At 38.6% G+C, this 22,495-nt stretch overlaps 1 protein-coding gene across 1 annotated transcript in view; it reads left to right on the plus strand.

Annotated features, from left to right (window-relative positions):
• Nucleotides 1–757: 757 nt before the first annotated feature.
• Nucleotides 758–22,495, plus strand: part of LOC135197005 (zinc finger protein 260-like) — a 287,023-nt gene continuing 265,285 nt past the window's right edge. Inside the window, exon 1 of the mRNA XM_064223894.1 lies at nucleotides 758–1,106. The gene's annotated coding sequence lies outside the window, so the exon portion shown is untranslated. The remainder of the gene's footprint in view (nucleotides 1,107–22,495) is intronic.

Raw genomic sequence — 22,495 nt, forward strand, 5'->3', positions numbered from 1 at the left:
GCTATACCAGGAAAGCAGCCTGCCTCTCTTCACCCGCAAATAAGAAGATAACAACAAATGAAAACTATTATTGTACTCGTATCAAAATTGCTCAGATAACTATATTTACATCACGAATTTACTTACATTTGGCTTCATTTGCCATCATATAAGCCATTTGCATTGTTTCACCGTAGGTGACTGTGAAACATTTTTTTCACAATAGTATTCGTATTTTCAAAATAAAAGCAACGAGCATTTTGGACCTCCAGAGTGCACCATTGCGAATGCCGGTGACAGCTGTCATACGTAAAACTATTAGCGTTCAGACCGTGCTAATGTTCATAAACATTTTTTCCCCCAGGTAGATTAGTCTCGTCTGTTTTCATAAAATAAACAGAAGCTGAATTTATCTTTCGTGTCCCGGAGTGCTGGCGGTAATACGGGCGTTGTCCTTTGATCTACGTGGCGAACAATGGTAACCCCCCTCCCGCATTATTTTGCCGTTGGAATTGCCCCTTGAAAATAAAATTCCACTTTTGGGGACCTTTGTTTCATAGCTGTAATCCTTCACTGTTTATGAATAGCCTGAGCGCTGTTTCTGTCACAAATCCAAAAATAATGCCTTGATTTAACATGGGTACCGCGCGTAGCTGATAAGTTAAACGACCGGACTGCCAAGTTAAAGGTAGCCGGTTGTAGAAACGGATTTAGTTCAGGTTGTCAGCTTCAGACGAACACGAAATTGGTGACAAATACGAGGTTGTATTAGGGCGAAAGGAGCTATTAATTGGTCAGGACTTTGATGGCCAGTGCTGTGCGCGTGTTCATAGCGTTGGTCAATTCGTCCTAAGTCACAAAGAAGTCAGTAGACAGACGCCTTGTGAAATCCGAGTGTCGCTTATTCCAGCAGATTGCGGTTACTACAGCGAATATATTTATCCCGGTGACCTCTGTGACGAAGGCTCGGTGGGGCTGGGATAAGGACTGAAAGAGAGAAACAAAAGGACAGAACCAGGTGAAGGAAGGAAGCCTCTCGAAGGATGGAATCGATTGACTGACACAGAAGGGAAATAACGCTGCCTCGGAGTGCCTCCATTAAACGTGATATTGAAGAAACCAACGTTGTGAGTTGACATCCCATTGCTACTTTGGATTCAATATTACTTACTGCAGTTTTTTCGTTATTTTGATTTTGTTTTGACTTTACAACTTGTTTCTCTCGGGCATTCCATTGAGGGGTTAGAGATGTGTATTTCTGGTGATAGGAGTTCACTCCCGACGTGGTTCGGAAGTGAAGTAAAGTGTTATTTCTGGTGACTGGAGTTCAATCTCGACTGGTTCGGAAGTCACGTAAAGCCGTTGGTCCCGTTGCTGAATAATCACTGGTTCCATACAACGTAAAAACACCATACAAACAAACCTGTGTTTCTTACAGCAGGTATACAGCTGTTGCGTGGTACAGAACAGGGAAACCTTTATTTCATTTTATATAGTTATTTTCCATCAAATATTTACGGGTCGTTAACGTATATTTACTCTTATTCACACGCGTGCTTATAATTAGTCTAACAAGTTAAGTTCACCTGCTAATGAACAATGCAATTTATTAAATAGGGCTAAAGCACTTCTTGCGAATTCCATGCGCTATAGCTACCATTCTATTAGGTAGCCGGTCACAGGGAAAAAAAAGTCACAGAAAAAGTCAATTTTGGCTAGGAACAAAAAAGTTACATTAATTTATGGTAGCCGGTAATAAAGTCACAAACAGAATTCCTAGTATTTCTTGGGGTCATTATCTTTTATTATATTTACAGTCTTTCTTTGTACGAAACACCGTAAATGTGGATACATACCGGGTTAAATTAGGGGTCGCTACCTAATAAACATTAATGTGACTTTTTTCCTGTGACTATTTTTTTTTACCTGGAATCCATTATTAGCGGGGCTTGATCATTAGTAGGACTTACAAACGTTTGACTTGGAAACTGCGAACACAAAGACTTTAACCACCTGGTTATGAAGTGACGTGTTTAATTGTTACAAATTTAGCTATCAGCAATCATGGCAGAGATGCGTTAATATCGAGTCTAGTACATAACCTGAATTCGACTGTCACGTGTACTAAACCAGAGTCGACATTAACCTACAAATCTCTTGACACGCGGGTGGTCCTACTCACGGTCTATGTAAGGTCCTTTAAATATACTCGGAGTATATTTAAAGGACCTTGGGTCTATGGTTGTTGTTAACCAAGCAATGGGTCAAGTTCTACCCACACAGAAGCAATTGTCAGTTATAATTTCTCTTGGGTGTAAATTACTCCAAAAGTATAGATTATTTGATACTAAAAAGATACTTCTTGTCAAATACTAGTTAATATACATATACAATTTTATATATATATATATATATATATATATATATATAATATATATAGTAATATATTATGTATGTATAATAAATATATATATATATATGATATATAGTAATATATACATATATATACCTATATATATCTACATATATATACATATATATATTATACATATATATCATAATAATATCTAGAATATGTATATATATATTTATATAATATATTATATTAATATTATATTAATAATATAATGATGTTATATTTTTTTGTTTTTAAACTAGTAAGTTGACAACGAAGTATCTTTTTTAGTATCAATAATCTATACCTTTGGAGTAATTTACACCCAAGAGAAATTATAATTGACAATTGCTTCTGTGTGGGTAGAACTTGACCCATTGCTTGGTTAACAACAACCATAGACCCAAGGTCCTTTAAATATACTCCGAGTATATTTAAAGGACCTTGCATAGACCGTGAGTAGGACCACCCGCGTGTCAAGAGATTTGTAGGTTAATGTCGACTCTGGTTTAGTACACGGGACTGTCGAATTCAGGTTATGTACTTAGACTCGATATTAACGCATCTCTGCCATGATTGCTGATAGCTAAATTTGTAACAATTAAATGTCACTTAATAGCCTGGTGGTTAAAGTCTTTGTGTTCTTTGATTCCAAACCAGGTCATGGTTCGAGTCCTGTTAGGTGCAGGACTCATGGACTATAATTACCCTTGGGCGTATAAGTTATTCTCAAGGTGTAGTGAATTCGATAATAAAAGGTATTTGTGATTTTTGTGCATTGGGTTTTATTATTATTATTATTATTATTATTATTATTATTATGTGTGTATACATCTTAGTTACATATACGTATACATATGTGTTCATGAACCATCAGGTGTACCTTTGGTGAGTAATATTACAATTTTGTGGGTACTATTGGTGACTCTAAAGAGGACAGAGCGCCTCAGTGGCGTGGTCGGTTTGGTCTTGGACTACCACCTCGGTGGCCGCGAGTTCGAACCTCGGACATTCCACTGAGGGGTTAGAGATGTGTCTTTCTGGTGATAGAAGTTCACTCTCGACGTGGTTCGGAAGTCATGTAAAGCCGTTGGTCCCGTTGCTGAATAACCACTGGGTCCATGCAACGTATAAACACCATACCTACAAACAAACAAACAAACAAATATTACTGATAAAGGAAAAATTATGAATATAAACGTTCTCATGTATATGCTGCACTCTTGTGTGCTGTCAGCGTAAATGAGAGTTTTGCATTTTTATTAAACAAAAAATATTTTTAAAGACAAAATTATGAAGGAATTTTAGTATAGGCGCCTTTCTTGACTGCAAATGCACATTTCAAAACCATATCCAATCCGTTGCTTCGTCAGCTGGGGTGAAAAAAAAATGGCTATATTGAATCTTGCAAAATATTTAGTACCCTGTCTATCCCGAGGAAATGTTTTTACTATTAATTTATTCTGATTTGGTCTAAAGTAGCCGACTAGAATACAACAGATTCTAAGTCTTGCTATAATCGTTGGAACTTCAGAAAACCATAGCTGATGTAAGTATATTTCGAGTGAATAAGCTCTCGACTCTCGTATCCTACCCAGTCAAATAGTTTCATCTCGTTTTCTTTCAACCTAGGTGAGACCCAGACATGCTTGGTTAAGAACTATGAGAAGGCAGGGTGGAGATTTGTGGAAGACAAAGCGAGGGATAGACGTTAGTTGCCGAGTTCAAACACAGGCTCTCTCCGTTAGGCGTTATTAGAGACGATGATAATATGATACCTTTCCTTGTTATTTCTAGTGCATGGTTCTTTCTTTACTCCTTTTTCCATACTGGGCTCGGGGCCTGTGCTGCTGTTGTGCTTTTCCATCTTGGGTTGGAGCTTGTCTTAATATGATAATAACAAAATTAAACACTTTAGGTATAATTAAGCAAACTAAAACAAGTGAGCATGGCTGCTAAATATGCGTAATATTAGAGTCCTTTAAGCGTATGTTGAGATGACCCCTTTCTAAAAAAAAAACGAAAAAAAATAACACCCCTTTTTTTCCAGGGGAGAAAGACACCACGGTAATGAATGTTTCCAAATGAAACCTCTGAAATACTGGAAGGAATAAAGAGTCGGGAAGACCATTTTAATTTGCAAAAGAGGCCCAGAAATCCGCCAGAATCAATACGTCTGAAAAGGTAATAGTTGAGATTTGGCGGGAACATAGAAACGACTTGACAGCCGTCTCTCTCTCTCTCTCTCTCTCTCTCTCTCTCTCTCTCTCTCTCTCTCTCTCTCTTTGTGAGACTGCTTTTACAGTAGAACTCTCAAGGGGAAAAAGAAATGACAAAGATCTTATATTATTGAAACATCATAATAAATTGTTTAAACGTTATTTTCATGAAGATATCAGCTCTCTCTCTCTCTCTCTCTCTCTCTCTCTCTCTCTCTCTCTCTCTCTCTCTCTCTCTCTTGCAAAGACTAGCTGAGTGAAGTAGCCAGCGGGCAGAAGGGAAGCCCAGCGAGAAATGAATGATGAAAAGGGAAATGAAAGCGTCTCAGGTAAGGAAGTAATGGGAGAAATTAGTAATGGAAAAGGAAATTAAGGTAGATAGGTGGTTGGGACCCCACCGCTAGGGGAGGAGGGGGAGGGGACGGTGGTGGACTTCTCCAATGGTCGAGAAGGAAAATGAAATTTTGACGGGAAACTTCCACCGTTGGCGATGACTAAAATTAATTTTCTTCCTTCGTTTAAATGCTATGCTGTTGCAAATTGAATCCGCGCAGTTGTCCGTGCTGCGTTAAGGCTTGAAACTGCGGACGCAATCGGGCCGCGATGGTCAGCATTTTCAGCGAGTGAAATTTAAACGCTGGGGAATTGAGCTTTTCCCCTTAGAGGGGATGGCTGGCTCTGGAAGGAGTCCCACCCCTTCAGGTTCTCTCAGAAAGTGGTTTAAGGGTGAAAGTTGCGCACGAACTGCGTGCCCTTCGCCACTGTGGCTGCAGCAGCCTATCTCAGTCAGTTGGCTGCCAGGTACCTTCACCAATGCCTAGCTCAACATACCAGGTACCTTCATCAATGCTTAGGTTAACACATGAGGTACCTTCATCGACGCTCAGATCAACACAGGTACATTCATCAATGCTTAGGTCAATATACCAGGTACTTTCTCATCGGTGTTTAGGGCAACATACCAGGTATCAACAACAATACTTAGGACAACATACCAGGTACCATCATCAATGCTCAGGTCATACCGGGTACTTTAAGCAAAACTCAGGCCAACATACAAGGTACCTTCATCAATGCTCAGTTCAACATACCAGATACCTTCATCAACGCTCAGGTCAATATACCATGTACTTTCAGCAATGCTTAGGGCAACATACCAGGTACCTTCATCAATGCTTAGGTTAACACACCAGGTACCTTTATCAAAGCTCAGATCAACAAAGGTATATTCATCAATGCTTAGGTCAATATACCATGTACATTCAGCAATGCTTAGGGCAACATACCAGGTACATTCATCAATGCTTAGGTTAACATACCAGATACCTTCATCAATTCTTAGGTCAACATACCAGGTACCTTCATCAATGCTTAGGTCAACATACCAGATACCTTCATCAACGCTCAGGTCAATATACCATGTACTTTCAGCAATGCTTAGGGCAACATACCAGGTACCTTCATCAATGATTAGGTTAACACACCAGGTACCTTTATCAACACTCAGATCAACACAGGTACATTCATTAATGCTTAGGTCAATATACCATGTACATTCATCAATGCTTAGGGCAACATACCAGGTACCTTCATCAATGCTTAGGGCAACATACCAGGTACCTTCATCAATGCTCAAGTCAACATACCAGATACCTTCATCAATGCTCAAGTCAACATACCAGATACCTTCATCAATTCTTAGGCCAACATACCAGGTACCTTCAACAGCGCTTAGGTTAACATACTAGGTACCTTCAACAGCGCTTAGGTCAACATACTAGGTACTTTCATCAGTGCTCAGGTCAACATAGTCACAATGGGCTTTTAAGAGGTACGTAACTAAATCACGCTGCGATCGTACTTGAAAAGAGTGCCTTGATCACTGAGCTAAAAGTTGATCTACTGTATATATATATATTATGTATATGAATGTATGTGTATAGTAATAAGATGGTCATCATATGAAACAGAATGTTTCAAGATGGGTGGGGATGTTAAAATAATGGACGGTAACATTGTTGAAAAAAGTATGTTTCAGAGATATTTTATGGGTAAAGAGGAGGAAGAGAATCTGGAAGAGATATTGAAAGAGGTATTGAAAGAGATATTGAAAGTTAAGGAAGAGCGAGAGTGCGTGCAGAGATGAGTGAAAGGGCAGTTTGTGAAGTGTAGATGAATGAATTGGCGGTTGAAGTATGAACATGGCCATGACCTATGACCGTATTATCTGGTTGCTCCTGCTGTTATGGATATCGAATTATAAATGTCTGCACACGTATATATATGTATATGTGTAATATTATATATATATATATATATATATATATGAATATATATATATATATAATATATATATAATGTATATATTTAAATATATAAAATCACATTGACGAATGATTCATGTCATTTAACTACAAATAAAGTGAAACGTTTCGTTTAGGTTCTCAGAAAATGGCTTAGATATAAAGTCGAAGCTGATCAGGATTTACACCTGGCGTTTAATTTCTATAGTGGTTGTGATAATGTACATAGATAGATATATGTATATATATGTTCATGTATATGAACATATATCTATAACTGATTCAAGACGGTATGGAACGTGGTGAATGAATAAATAAAGGCAAATTTACAATTATATATATAATATAGACGTGAGCTAGCAGTAAACATTAATGGGCTATTAAAGATATGCGACAAAATATATATAGGTATATAATGAATAGAAAAAAAAAAAAAAACGTGAATTTTAATCCTGTCACGCACGAGTTGAAGTATTATTTTCGAAGAAAATCAAACGAACGAGAAGCAGACAACTAGCCAACACAATTTACGCCAAGTAGCTACTCAAAGGCTAGCCACCAAATAACGGTCAACAATAGTGCTCCTCGACGGGAACCACTCCTCCAGCCAGCCAGCCAGCCATTAAATATCCCGAGAGACAAATTGAATATGAATGTAATTAAGTGAACTAGCAGAGTGTTTGTCCAGGCGACGCGACGTCGTCGGTTTGAAAGAGAACAAAAGCAATCACGCCGGGCGCATGGAAGAGGTTGAGACAGTGTGTATAAATAGGAAGTGGTCGCGTTTCGTGGTTTACGTACGTCTCTGTGAATGGAAGTTGGGGGCCGGTCACTGGAAGGGGGTGATGGGGCGGGGAGAGGGGTGAAGGACCTTGTTACAAGGTTTTGATGCAAGTTGGGAGGGACTCTGGTGTTTGTGGAAAGGGTGAAGAGAGGAGTTGGTGGTGGAGAGAGACTGTCGTGAAGGACTTGTCTCGTTCACTTTTGAGAGTGAGTGCTGATGTGGAGAGGTACTGGGAGTGAAGGACTTTATTAGAGATAATATATATTATACATTAAAACGTCAACAAATGCTGTTGCTTGGAGTTTAAAGCAGAAGCTTCACTTCCAATGAATAAAAAGCAAATGCTATTGCTAGTAGTAGTACTATGTTTTAAGCTGACACGTGAGTTCAAGCAAATGCTAAGTATTTTTCATTAATTGCTTCATTTCCAGTAAATAGAACCTAGCAATTGCTCGTGCTTCTAAGTAATTGCTTTAAAAAATTTCAGGCAGCTCACGAGTTGCTTGAACTTCCCTTGAACTGCCATTGTACTCACGGTCTACCTAGACCGTGATTGTACTAAAGCTGTGTTCGGGACTTAATCTGGAGAAGTGTGGGGGAGGGGGGCGGGGGATCATTGCCACTCTGTGAAAAATGGAGAAATAAATTTAGTGATGCCTACAGTGCATCACGTGGAGTGCACCGATGGTTCTACATTCCCTAGAGTGCCCTTTTTCACGGAAAATTCTCTCTCACGCATCTTGATAGTTTTATTTTATTGACGTTCTCTCTCTCTCTCTCTCTCTCTCTCTCTCTCTCTCTCTCTCTCTCTCTCTGAGCTGCTCTCCCCAATCATATTTTTATTTTAACCTAGACTTGCTTTCATCTGTACCCATACTTCATATACCCTTTTTAAGAATTCAAAGCTTATAAGAGTTTTATACACAAGATGTCCATCAATATATCGGCGATAGAAATATGTGGATGTGGCAGTGACTTGCATTGTTTTTTCCTCAAGTGATACCTCCTGTCAAGGGAAACAACTTGATATTGGAATGTCAGTGTACAAACGCGCACTCGTGCACACACACACACACAAATATATATATATATATGCAATATCAAAACACTGTATCGTGCTTCTAAGTAATCAATAGGGGATCCACAGTAATATCCTTGTTTATCTAGATATAATATATTTATGGAAATATATACAAAGCTTATGGAAATATATATAAGCTTTGTATATATTTCCATAAATATATTATATCTAGATAAATAGATATTACTGTGGATCCCTCTATATATAGATATATATATATATATATATATATATATATATATATATATATATACGTATATATAATATAATTTTATTTATTTATTTGTTCATTTATTTATATAAATAAATATTTATTTATTTATTTGAAGTTTTGTCAATGTACAAAACCACGATTTTTTACACTCTTAACAAACCAATCAAAAAAAATATAACTTAATAAAAAATCACTATACCTTGGCAATGGTTTGCACCATAAGACAACTGTAATTGATAAATAAATAGCCATATGTCTTAGCCAGGGCTCAAACTTGTGCCTTTTGGTTTAAAGACAGTGATAGACAGTCGACTTATCCATTCAGCAACCAAGAGGGAGAGATGTTGTCTTCGACTCGGGTGTACATAAATTTTTTAGAGTTTAAGGCTCTGTGCTTAGAATTGTAATCAACCGATCTCCACCAGCTTATCAGCTGTAATTCCCCTTAGGTGTAACTTATTCCCAATTATAGTGAATTCGGTATTAAGTAATGGTTTCGGTTTAATATTTAAAAGTTTCATGTTCATGTGTCAAAACTTCATAATGAGCCAAGTGCTACGAACTCAACCCCCAACCATCATAATGACACTTCAGTCAATCTGAGAGAGAGAGAGAGAGAGAGAGAGAGAGAGAGAGAGAGAGAGAGAGAGAATGTCTGCTTTAGGTATGCTAAACATTGGCCTTTCTCAAAATAGTGTACTGAACATTTTAATTTTACACCTTGACCTTTTTAGATTGGTTTGTAGACTTTCCCCTAATTAGTAACGACGGGACTAATCTACGTAGATATATTTTTAATACTGCGTACTGACGTCTTCGTTGGCATATTACGTCTCTACCCTCGTATTTATGGATTGGTTTCGTGCTGACAATTTCCAGAAAACAGTAGGAAGATAAGTAAGTATATCTTAGCTTTACCGGACCACTGAGCTGATTAACAGCTCTCCTAGGGCTGGCCCCAGGGATTAGATATATTTTTACGTGGCTAAGGACCAATTGGTCACCTAGCAACGGGACCTACAGCTTGTTGTGGGATCCGAACCACATTATATCGAGAAATTAATTTCTGTCATCAGAAATACATTCCTCTGATTCCACCGAGAATCGAACTTAGGACCAACGGATTGGTAGCCGAGCGCGAAAACCACCCGTCCAACGAGGAACTGAGTAACCGGTAGGAAGATAACTTTGCTGGAAGGTGCGTACTGATCACCGCCAGTCCCTTCACAGGCCGCTTCAGAAGCAGAAGGCTTGATAGCGTCCTTATCACTGCTATTGATAGCAAACTATTAATTTCACAAGTGCCATCATGTGAGGGCATCTTTACTTTTCCCCTCTCGCCCTGATTGCTAATTTCCCAAGTGACACTGAGCGATATTGCCTCCGTTTGCCCTTATGGGGCTCTAATTTTGTACTGTTTACATCTGAAGATTTCGTTTTAGATTTCGGAAGGTGATTTCTGTTCGTTATGATTACTTTCGACTCCCTAATTTCGTGTCTATGGCATTTCTTGCCAATTTAAGGGGTTGTTTTCCGAGAGGTCTTTCCAACATCTCGTTCCAGTGGCATATAAATTCTTTGAACGTTGGCCACTAAGACTATACGACGAAATGCCGCCTGAAGTGAAGATCATACAAGAAGAAAGCAAAATAAAAAAATACTAGACACTTCTATTCTGCCGGAGGTACGATATTGATGAGAAAACGCCAAAAGAAAATGAACAGATGAATGACAGCTTCTGTTAGTCAGGGCCATTTGGTTTTAGGACAGAACAAGCTCGGCCTCTTGCTCGTACGAGCAGCCTGTAAATGTATTATTACATGTCTGTTAAGTATATCCTAGTTCAACCAGACAACTGAACTGATTAACAGCTCTCCTAGAGCTGACCCGAAGGGTTAGATTTTCATTGACGTAACCAATTGGTTACTTAGCGACGGGACCTACAGCTTATTGCGGGATCCGAACAACATTATATCGAGAAATGAATTTCTAATTGTCCGAAATAATTCCCCTGGTCCTTACCTATGAATGAGGAAAGTATTCAACGTTTGAATTCCGAACTCTCTCATAGAAGTTTAGGCGCTCGTCAAATATAACAACAGTTAGGAATGGTGCAATTGCATATATGCCAGAATTTTTTTTTATTTAATCTTTTCAAAGACTAATTTGGAATTTGAAGTGGTCTCAGATCTGGGTTCTGACGTTCATTCCTGGATTCTGGACTTTCATAGACTAGAGTTATCTTTCAGGTATGTTGGCTCCTTTATGCTTAGCTGGCTTTTTCGCTTACTAGAGGAGTAAGCTACAAACTAATGTGTTGTTGCTGGTGGTTGTTGGTTGTGGGGGGGTCTTGGGAAAGGTCTGTGGAAAAGCCTAAAAATGAATGAAGAAGGCGTTTTGCTCAGAGTTAAAAATAATGGAATTTTAGGATAGGATATTTATGATTTATTTATTAGGCTGAGAATGTAAAAAAATAATGTGCATGGTAAACAGAGCTGAAAAATTATTTCTAATAAAATATAGAATATTTATGTAAATTTTTGCTGGTAAAACAAGGCTCTATTTGACCATAGATTTTAGCACGTTTTAATTTTTATTTAGTTTACTGAATTTAGGCTATGTTTCTTTTGAGTCAATTTGTATTTCCACTTCGTTATATAACTGAGAATATTCGAGCGTGTTTATTTTGTGTCCTTTCCATTTGATCCTTGTTGTTAGTATGGGTAGTACTAAGTATGAGTATTAATTACAAAGACTATTTCACGTTAAGTTAGGAATATAGTGTTTACAACTTATGCGTGAGGGGAAAGTATTGCATGCGTCCCGTGTAAGCTGGAGGTAGGATTATGCCTTTTTTGTTTTTGGTTGGCAGATACTCTTTCCATCTATATGCAAATAGGTAAATTAAAGAATCCCTCTCGATTCTTTAAGAAAAGAATTTGAGAAAAATACTACAATTGATGGTAATATTATAGTTAAAATATTGCTAAAAATAGCATTTGGAAATATTCACAAAGACAGTGTTACGCGTCATCTTGTGATTGGGTTATCAACAGCCAATCAGGAGCGTCGTAAGCGACTGGCCTAGACATCAGATGCACGGATATTGCAAATCTACTATAGTACCAAACATGGCGGAAGCTCCGTGGGACGTCAGGTTTAGTGCTGGCCCCTCGGTGATCAAAGTATTATATGCACCCATTTCTATATTGTGTGGTCGACGAATCATATTAATAAACGATGTCTTCGTGTGGTCGTCTAGTTGACATTTACCGTATGGTATTTAGTACTAGCACTTCGGAGTAGGTGACGTTTAGACGCAACCCAAAGTAGCACCCAGGGCTTTATCCCATGTTGCCAAATCAGCCTTCACTCTGAGGAAATGATAAGGAGGAAAACATTATATAGGTAGTTTTGGTCAGCCTCAGGTCACTTTGGTCAGCGCCGTTTATTAAAGGACCCGCTATACGAGAGTGAGTGACTTGATCGGTCAAAGAATGACCGCTCCAACCGCTGACGGAACATTGAGCCACGAGAGCGAGTGATGACTTGTGTGATTTAAAGAAGTACAGATTATCTTGTGATCGACTCTGCCCGTTGTTAAAGCATTGAGCCACTGGAACAGTCGCCCTTCAGACTTTCTTCTGATAATATGAGTGATAAATTAAATATCGAAAGTAACTGCTATTGATGAAGGGGACTCCGGACGCTGAAAGGGAAATTAAGATTAGAAAGGTTTAAAAGGTGGAACAGGAAGAAAACCTCGCAGTTGCACTACGAAACAATTATTAGGAGAGGTTGGATCTAGACCGTGGATAGCAAGAAGGAACAGAATATGAGCGGAGGTACAGTAAAAGGAATGAAAGGGGTTGCAGTTAGAGGCAGAGGTGACGTTGCAAAGAACCTTATTACCCAACGTGCACTGCGTGAGGTGCACTGACGGCACTACTACCAGCCCCCCTATGGGGAGCACGAGTTGGAAACACGATGATTATCTCTCAATCGTCCATCCCATTCATTTGAAATTTGGAATTCTCTACCATTCTCTGTTTTCTTTTATTTACGTTTTCTTTAGTTCCCAAACTTGCTTCGGGGGGTGACATACATTCCGGTTTCTTCACCACATAGAAGAGAATGTAACATGACCTTATAAATCCCTCTCTGGCGTGACTACTTCTTCCTCCTTCAACCTTTATTGTTAGACTTTCGTTTTAATCTGGTTTTCTTGTGATGTATCACAATGACTCTCCGTCATAAGTTACTGTGACTTTAGCTATTTTTTGGATGGGGAGAGAGATTGACGATTATGCCCATAAGTTGATCTAGAAGTCTCTCGTCCTGGCTCTAGGCCAAAGACTTCTTCCTAAGGGATGGCACTGGTGCAGTTAATCGTTCTTCTTGTTGTCATTATCCTATTATTTCTGGTCTTGTTTGGCTTTCCTGTTCCTACTCCCTGTCGCCACAGGGGGACATGACTTGTGATGAAAGACGGGGGAAGGCATTTGGGCATTTGGTACTCGTGACTTGCATGGAAATATTACTGTTTTCTTGTTTAATAAATATTGCACTTTAGGGGGTGAAAATATTGTTTACAAACTTGCCGAGTTGGTGTATTTATACAAGTATGTATTTTTGCATACGTGGACTCGCATATCTATATTTATATGTATAAATGTCTATATATATATATATTGTTTATATATGTGCATATATTATGTATATATATGTATATATGTATTAGGGTGTAAAAGAGCTGCATTGAAGTTTTCTGCACAGGGTTTTCATCCTTGATGGAACATTTGCAATGAGTAAGACAGGTCCTATTGTGATGGCTTGGTTTACATATGTATGTATATATCTATATGTATAGATAGATATATTAGTACACATACAGTGTACTAATATATCTATCTATACATAGATATATATATATATATATATTATATATATATAATATATATATATATGTATATATATGAATATATGTATGTATAGATATACACATAGACACACGTAACCCAAATCAGAAAATTATATGAGGGACGTATGCCAGCCCTCAAGGAGTTACAACTCCTCAGGAATGTTGATGAAGAGCAATAAATTCATTGAGATAATGGATGAATGCGAAGGAAAAATAATAGGAAATATAATTAACCTTATGCCGACGCCGCACTTCGTCTTTGGCAGACACAGCGTGAATCTATAATCGCTTTTACATAATGGCTGCTGCGTTGGGCAGCGATTCCCCCCCCACCCCCCCTCCGTCCCCTTCCGCCGCCAACTCGAAACAAGAGAGGGTTTCTTTTGGCTCCGAATTCTCGCTCTCCCTAATTTATGAACGTCTCCCGCGCGTAAGTTTCTCTGCCAGAAGCGTATAGATTGTGTCTCCCATCTGCATGAGAGGCTTATTTTAAAAAATTGGAATGAAACGAGGAGTTCTGTTCTCTTTAGACGTTGATAGAAGAAAAATATTGCCGTGTTTACAGACTCACTTGAAGTGTTTAGGAGTCATGTTTTAATCTTGGGATGCATAATGGCTTTTCTTGTGATTTTTTTTTGCGTGATCATAATGATTACTCATGTTTGATAATTGCGGTTATGGCGAGAAAGAGGCAAGGCGTGATTAAGTCAAGCAAGCTCTCCCTTTCTTCATGTTTTTCGTCCTCGATTTAAAAATGTCTTTGATGTGCCATCACTATTTTATCTCGGTGGTTCACTCTTTCTTCAAAGGAGTCTGTTCTCTCTTGAGAAATTCTGCATTTAAACCTTTGTTTTTATATGCGCTCACTTTTCCTATTTTCAGTTGACCCTTTTTCTTGACTTAAAAAATTTCCTAATTTTTCCTTCCTACATCTTTTTTCGCAGAGTTCCAGTCTTCCTTTCGGTTTCAGCTACTTCTAACTGTCATTCAATTATCTTTTACTTCCCCAATCCGCTCTTTACACAATTCAGTTTCCTATTTCTCAACTTTCATCTCCTATTTTATAATACCATTTCCCATCTCCATTCCTTCTTCCTATTTACTATTGTATTACGCCACCTATCTTCATAAACGCTAATTCCTTCCTTCGATTTCTTTTTATCACATTCCCCCTACATCCCTGCCAAGACTTTCTTCCCTCCCTCACCCTTTCCCCAAAAAGGAAACTTTCCCCTCGGATGACGATCGCAGCTATCATCATCATCATCATCATCCTCACCCTCCTCCCCGTCCCCCCGCCCCCTGGGCGAGCAGGAGAAGGATAACTGAAGGATATCTGGCCCATTACAACCGCCGTAACGGCCCACTCAATCACCCCAGTAAAATGATAACGACTTGTAAACAATGCTGAGATGAGTGTGGGATGAGGCCTATAAGATTTGTGAAGATGCCTCGGGCCAGATTCCAGACGTCTCGGAAAGAGTGGAAGGGAGGGCCCTGGAAAAGACGTTTGGAAGAGAGTGAGGGGGCTGCGCTGGAAAGTCGACGTCTGGGAGAGAGTGAGAGGAGGATCCTGGACTGGAAAGTAGCGTTGTGTGTATCTGGGGTTGGGGAAAGCAGATGGGAGAAAGGCAAGTGATGAAAAGGGGGGGTAAGAGTGAGAGAGTAGGAACCAGGAGAATAGGTGATGTTGTGGAGTTGGGGAGGGGGAAGAGTAGAGTTTGCTGGAAAGGAAAGCAGGTTTGAATGAGGAAAGAGAAGAGACCGCTGTAAAGAGAAAGTTGAGGTTAGTTTTGGGAGGGAGATAAGGAAGTATATGGGAAAGAAAGCAGGGGAATAAGAGATTGGGTACAGGGAAAGAGGAGGTGCTGGAAAACGAAAGTAGGTGAGGGTAGGGGGATCTGCTGGAAAGGGGTAAGAGATGAAGGAGTGGTTCTGGAAGACCCCCACCCCTCTCCTTTCTCCCTTATTTTTTTTCTTTTAGTTGGCCCATAAAATGACTTCCAGACAACTTCCTACCTGGTCCAATCGACGAAATTTCCTTAAAAAAAAAAAAAAAAAAAAGAGGAAGCCATAAGGGGTCTGAAAATAAATTCTAACTTAGTTTTGACTCTGGCTCGTTACTTACGATTATGTTTATTAAGCCAAGAAGAAGAAGAAGAAGAAAGGAGGTAAGAGGAGGGGGGAGGAGAGGAGGAGGAGGAGGAGGAAACAAAGGCAAATTAAATAGAGCGTTTAAAGCCCTCAAACCTCCACCAAGGCTGCGCAATTCGCCTCCACCCAAATATTTCACTCAGTATTTATCTCAAAATGTAAGTACTTGTCAGTGATGGCTTTCCACAGCTGGACTCGACTGAAACACAAGCATGATATATATATATATATATATATATATATATATATAATATATATATATATATATATATAATGACCAAGTAATACATACATACATCATACATACATACATATATACACATATATATATATATATATATATATATATTATATATATATATATATATATATATATATATATATATATATGTATATATGTATGTATGTATGTATGTATGTATGTATTACTTGGTCATTATTTTCGGGGGAGTAAGTCTGCAAACTACTTTGTTGTCGTTGCTCTTGTTTGAGGGGAGGTAAGAAAAGCCTGAAAAGGTCTGAAAAAGGTGTTTTGCGTTGAGTTAAAGATACAGGCATTTTAGGATGGGATAGTTTTGATTTATTCATGAGAATGAAAATGTAAAGAATATATAATGTTCATGTTAAACAGTGCAGAAAATCTATTTCTAATAAAATACAATCCTTATCTTAATTTTCTTTGGTGAAACAAGGCTCTATTTGACAGTAGATTTTACCATGTTTGGATTCACGTTAAGAATATAATGTACGTATATAACTTATGCATGTGGGGGAAAAAATCTTGCACGTGTCCCGAGTAAGCTGGAGGTCGGATCACGCCTTGTTTGTGTGAAATTCTATGGGCAGACAGACAAACCAAAACAATAACATGACCTTCTTGTAAGATGTATGAATATATTTTGGAAAATTAAGGCCAAAGATCACAGGTGGAATGGGAAACTGGGATAAAAGATCCAGTCGGCCAGTCAGTCAGTCGGTCAACTAGTCAGTCAATCAATTAATCAGTCTATTAATCTGGTCCTGTTCCTAATCCGGATCCATCTCAGATAATCAGCTCCTCCTTGATCCATACCGCTCCACCACGAAGTTGAACTGAAATCCACAAAAACAGCTTCTTGACATCCTTTATGCCCCCATAGGAGGGTAGTGCCGTCACGTGGTGCACTGTAGACATCACTTAAGGGTCTTTGCAGCGTTCCATCGGCGTCTAGCTGCAACCTCCCTCATTCCTTTTATTGTACCTCCTTTCATATACTTTTTCTTCCTTCTTGCTTCGCACCCTCTCTCAATAATAATTTTTTCATAGTGCAACTGCTTTGAGGTTTTCCTCCTGTTACACCCTTTAAAATATTTCCACTGTCAATTTCCATTTCAGCACTGAATGACCTCATATGTCCCAGTGCTTGGTCTTTAGCAAAATTCTATTCCATTCCGTCCTTTATGCATACAGACTGACGAAAAAAACAGCCATGCGTTAGTAACTAATTCCCAGTAACCTTTGTGTTGGGGATAATAAGCGTAAAAGAATGGAAAAAACACCAAATTAGGAAAACGAATGACTTGAAATAGAATTATCTGTTAGATTTGATACCATCGGCAAATTCGATCCACATTGGCAATATAAACGAGAGATACAGAAGATTGTATCTAACAAAAAAAAAAAAAAAAAAAAAAAAACAGTTGCTGGGTAGGGCCAAGAGATGGGTAGGGTTACTGAAAAAAAAGCAAAAGTAAAAACCATTGATGAGGGTAGAAGGAGATCGCCATTTATCTGTCACTTTCCCTTTTTTCCTTCACTTTTTCCCCCTCAGTTTTTTCCCCCTTTACCATTTGGTCGATGGGTGTGAAATCGTCCGGAGATCGTGGCATAAATTTCTACGTTAATGGATTTGACGTTTTTTTTCTTTTAATGACGCATTGGTAGGGTTACGAAATCGTTGCCTTCTTGGGGGGGGGGGGGGGGGGCGTGTTTCTGGGACAAGCGCTGTCGCAATCAACTTTTATATAGTTTTTTTTCTGTTGCTGTTGTTTTGTGGTTTCCTGTGTTTATTTTTATATTCTGAGGAGAGATGGAGTTGTATTCTGTCTCCCTGTTGATTTACTCCAGTGGTCTCTCTCTTGAGTGTTAACTCGTCTTTGTGTTTTGTCATTCGTATTTTTCATTTTTGTATTTTAACGGTTGTGTGTGTAATTATTATATATATATATATATATATATATATATATATATATATATATATATATATATATATGATATATATATATGTATATATACATATATATATATATATATACTATATATATATATATATATATATATATATATATATATATATATATATATATCGAGCTACAAATGTCCTTCAATATCTAATTCGCTCTACCTCGGAATTAATATATTTTCATATATGTTTAACCGAGGGGGAATTTATTAATCGATAATAGAATTGGCGGCCGTCAGGCGCGAACCATGTGAATATCCAATGTCAGAGCTTGAGTCCAAGTTTGAGTCTGAGTCCAAGTAAAGACTGTCAGAGTTTGAATCTGAGTCAGAGTCCAGACTGTTAGAGTTTGAGTCTGACTCCGATGCCAGACTGACAAGAGTCTGAGTCCGAGTCCAGACTGACAAGAGTCTGAGTCCGAGTCCAGACTGACAAGAGTCTGAGTCTGAGTCCCTGAGTCCAGACTGACAAGAGTCTGAGTCCAGACTGACAAGAGTCTGAGTCCAGACTGACAAGAGTCTGAGTCCAGACTGACAAGAGTCTGAGTCCAGACTGTCAGAGTCTGAGTCCAGACTGACAGAGTCTGAGTCTGAGTCTGAGTCCAGGCTGTCGGATTTTGAGTATGACTCTGTGTTACTGAAGATATAAAAATACACAGCTTCGCACATTATTCAGTCTTCACATTAATACCCAAAAGATCCTCCATAACATGATGCAATTTGCATAATCACCATATGACAATACTGAAAATGATATACTGGGTGGGCAGGCCACTACTTTAATATGTATGCAAATGATTCGTTTCAAACAATTTCTGCTTGCTGTTTTGGTGCAATGCATAAAATACAAAGCAGATGGATTAAACGGTCTGAGTTTTTCACATATCATGAAACTTCGTTCAGTCGAAATGTAATTTATACTAAACTTTCTAGTGCTAAAGGTTTTAAGTTTTCTAAAGTATTCGAATTAAAGGTGATTTATAAGTCGCTTTTGACACTGCTAGGAAGGCTAACGTAAGAATTGAATCAGAAATTGCACAATCATATTACCTGAGACTACATTTATTTTTCATAACAAATAACATTATTAATGTGAAGTGAGTCACGCCAATGTATTACACTGTCATGCAAGGGGAAATAATCTTGACAATTTATTGAACACTCAGCCATCTAAGAATTGACTATAAGAAGTTTAGAGGGGAAAAAACTCAAAACAATTGATGAACGGGAAAACTTAAAAATAATCGTACTCAAATCTTACAGTTCATGTACTCCAGTCCTCAAGGACAGCTTAAAGCAGACGAAACAAGAATAAACGGATAAAGATAGAAATACTGGTAGCTGTATAAAAAAAATATTTGCTACTTCAGAACTGGAAGTCTGTAAAAGCAGTGAATAAATTAATTTCTTCATGATTAATTTTTTTTTTTTTTGTAGGGAACAATCTGCTTGGAGTATTGAAACCACCAAATAAATCGGTTTGTAATGATAAATAAGACCAGGAGTATACAAGCCACTCTGTGGGTCTGTGTGTGGGGGGGATGTGGCTTCCCGTAGGTTTCCATTGTTTATAAGCTATGAGGAGCACACGAGCGTGTGTGGCAAGCGTCTGTGGCTAGCTGATACCCGCCACAGTTTATATCAATGGAAACCTATGGAAAGCCACATATTCCCGCCACACACCGACGCCACTCTGTGACGCCACAGAGTGGCTCGAGTACTCGTAGGCTAAACGTGCAATTTTTCCGTTAAGTCACAGTACCGATTGTATAAAATGAAATGAATACGACAGTATTTTTAGGAATAAGACTATTGAAAAAGAAACCCACAAAATTACAGGCTCAACAAGAAGTTCCAGAAGACTGCTGGACCTTGACCCTGGCTGATAACCTACGCATCTCTTGAAGAAGGGCCACAGAAAGGGCCTGAAAGTACTCGAGTGTTGAGTGATATAAAATGTAAATACTTAAGTAGACACGTATTACACAGTAATTTTGTGGGTTTCTTTTTCAATCTTCAGAAAAAAAACTGAAAGAAGTTTTTGTTTGGTTAATAAGACCATTGTCAGCAACAGCAGCAATAACAACAGCTTTAACAACAACATGAGCAGTAGCCCTAATTATGAATGAATGATTTAATGAAGGAATTAATGACTGAATGAGTCCCAGCCCTTTTTATTTCCGGCGAATTCATCATAATCCTAAATTCACGTGGTTTCCAGAAACGTAATCTAATGAATGACTCTTGGTCAGGTCAGTGGAATTCAAGCTCGCTCATCCTCTAGAGACCAAGTTAATTATTTTAGCGATTTTAGTTTTCTGAAAAGAAAACCATTGTTCCAGCTTTGTCTGTCCGTCCGCACTTCACTTTTTCTGTCCGCACTTTTTCTGCCAGCCCTCAGATCGTACAAACTACTGAGGCTAGAGGACTGCAAATTGGTGTGTTGATCATCCACCCTCTAATCATCGAACATACCAAAATGCAGCCCTTTAGCCTCAGTAGTTCTGGTTTTATTTAAGGTTAAAGTTAGCCATAATCGTGCGTCTGGCAACGATATATGCCAGGCCACCATTTAATAAAGTTTCATGCAGTAACGCGAGGAAATTGCAGCATTTTGCAATATTCCGAGAAGATTCGTGATTAGCGCCACCATATGCTTCATTATGCACAATCTAGCTAGTCCGCTGCTATGGTGGTTAGTGTCGTGGCATGGTGCTCAGATGTCGCCAGTTGGCGTCTCCCCAGGGCGATGAAAAATCACTGGCTCTGTGTTATGATCAGTTACTGCTACACTGTGGGGAATGCGGTGAGAGGTTGAAATTCTTCTCTGGAAGCTTGAATTCCAAGGCAGTGGCCCCTGTGTGCTTGTTCTATCTGAATAGGCTTCATCTACTGAAACAATATTGATAATAAAATTTAATCTTTTAATGGTTAACAAGGTTCCTACTCGTAACTTCGCACAACTATCTGGGCGGGGTCCGGTTTTACCGTTGACGTTATTCACAGAAACACAATGCAGTGGAAATAGTAGAACAAGGGCTTTTAGGCACACGACACTCGCACTGTTCAGTAAGTTGACCCAAGAACTAAAACGAAATGAACGCTTAGGAGCCACATTTAACGAGAAATCTAAGGCTTAACGATTAAACAGATATTACGCGGAAAAACAAGTTATTTCAGAGAACTGTGTACTGTAACTTGCATTTGACAGGGAACCACCTGATTGACTGAGGGAGGACTGCTTGTTGGACCTTCAAAAATATGACAAGAAGATTCGGCTTTTTAAGGGACTGTTCTCAAATATTGACTTGGGTTAAAAAAAAAATCGCATTTAATTATAGTACATTCACATCAACCGTGCATCTGATGTCTAGGCCAGTCCCTTACGACGCTCCTGATTGGCTTTTGATAAGCCAATCACGGGGTTTGAAACTCTGTCTCTCGAAAGAGTTCACATAGGCAGAATGTATGTTCCACTTTTCCTGAGGGAAAGACGTATCCCTCAGAAGTGGAACATACAATCTGCCCATGTGAACTCTCGAGAGAGACTGAGTTTTCAGCCCTGTGATTGGCTTAACAGCCGCCAATCAGGAGTCACAGGACTGGCCTAGACATCAGATGCACGGTTGATGTGAATCTACTATAACTGAAAATTTTAAGATGCTATATCCACCTAGATTCTGGTCCTAACTGCTGAAGGCAAAATCTGCAATAGAAAAAAAAGGAAAAGGTATTTTAGTATGTCCCTAAAAATGGCTACAGCTTTAAAGCTGTTAGAGATAGTTTAGTCTAAGTCTCCTTTAATAGTTTAAGAGTGTGTTAGCAATATCTGATGAAACAAGGCGTAATCCAACCTCCAGCTTACTCCAAACGCATGCTAAAATCTACGGTCAAATAGGGTTGTTTCACCAACGAAAATTAAAATAAACATGCACATTATTTATTTTTCACATTTTCATTCTAAGTAAATAATCATAAATACCCTATCCTCAAGCTCAGTATCTTTAACTCAAATCAAAACACCAAAACACCTTTTTCAGACTTTTTTTAGGCTTCCATAGACCTTTCCTACCCCCACAACACCAGCAAGAACAATTAGAACAACAACAACAACAAGTAGTTGTAGGCTTACTCCCCGAGTAATCGAAAATTGAGTTCATTAGAGAGTTGATGTTTTTTTACTTACATTTACGATCTATTTTGAAAAAAATTTCGTGAATATTG

The sequence above is a fragment of the Macrobrachium nipponense genome, chromosome 18, assembly GCF_015104395.2.
Source record: "Macrobrachium nipponense isolate FS-2020 chromosome 18, ASM1510439v2, whole genome shotgun sequence".
Classification (NCBI taxonomy): domain Eukaryota; kingdom Metazoa; phylum Arthropoda; class Malacostraca; order Decapoda; family Palaemonidae; genus Macrobrachium; species Macrobrachium nipponense.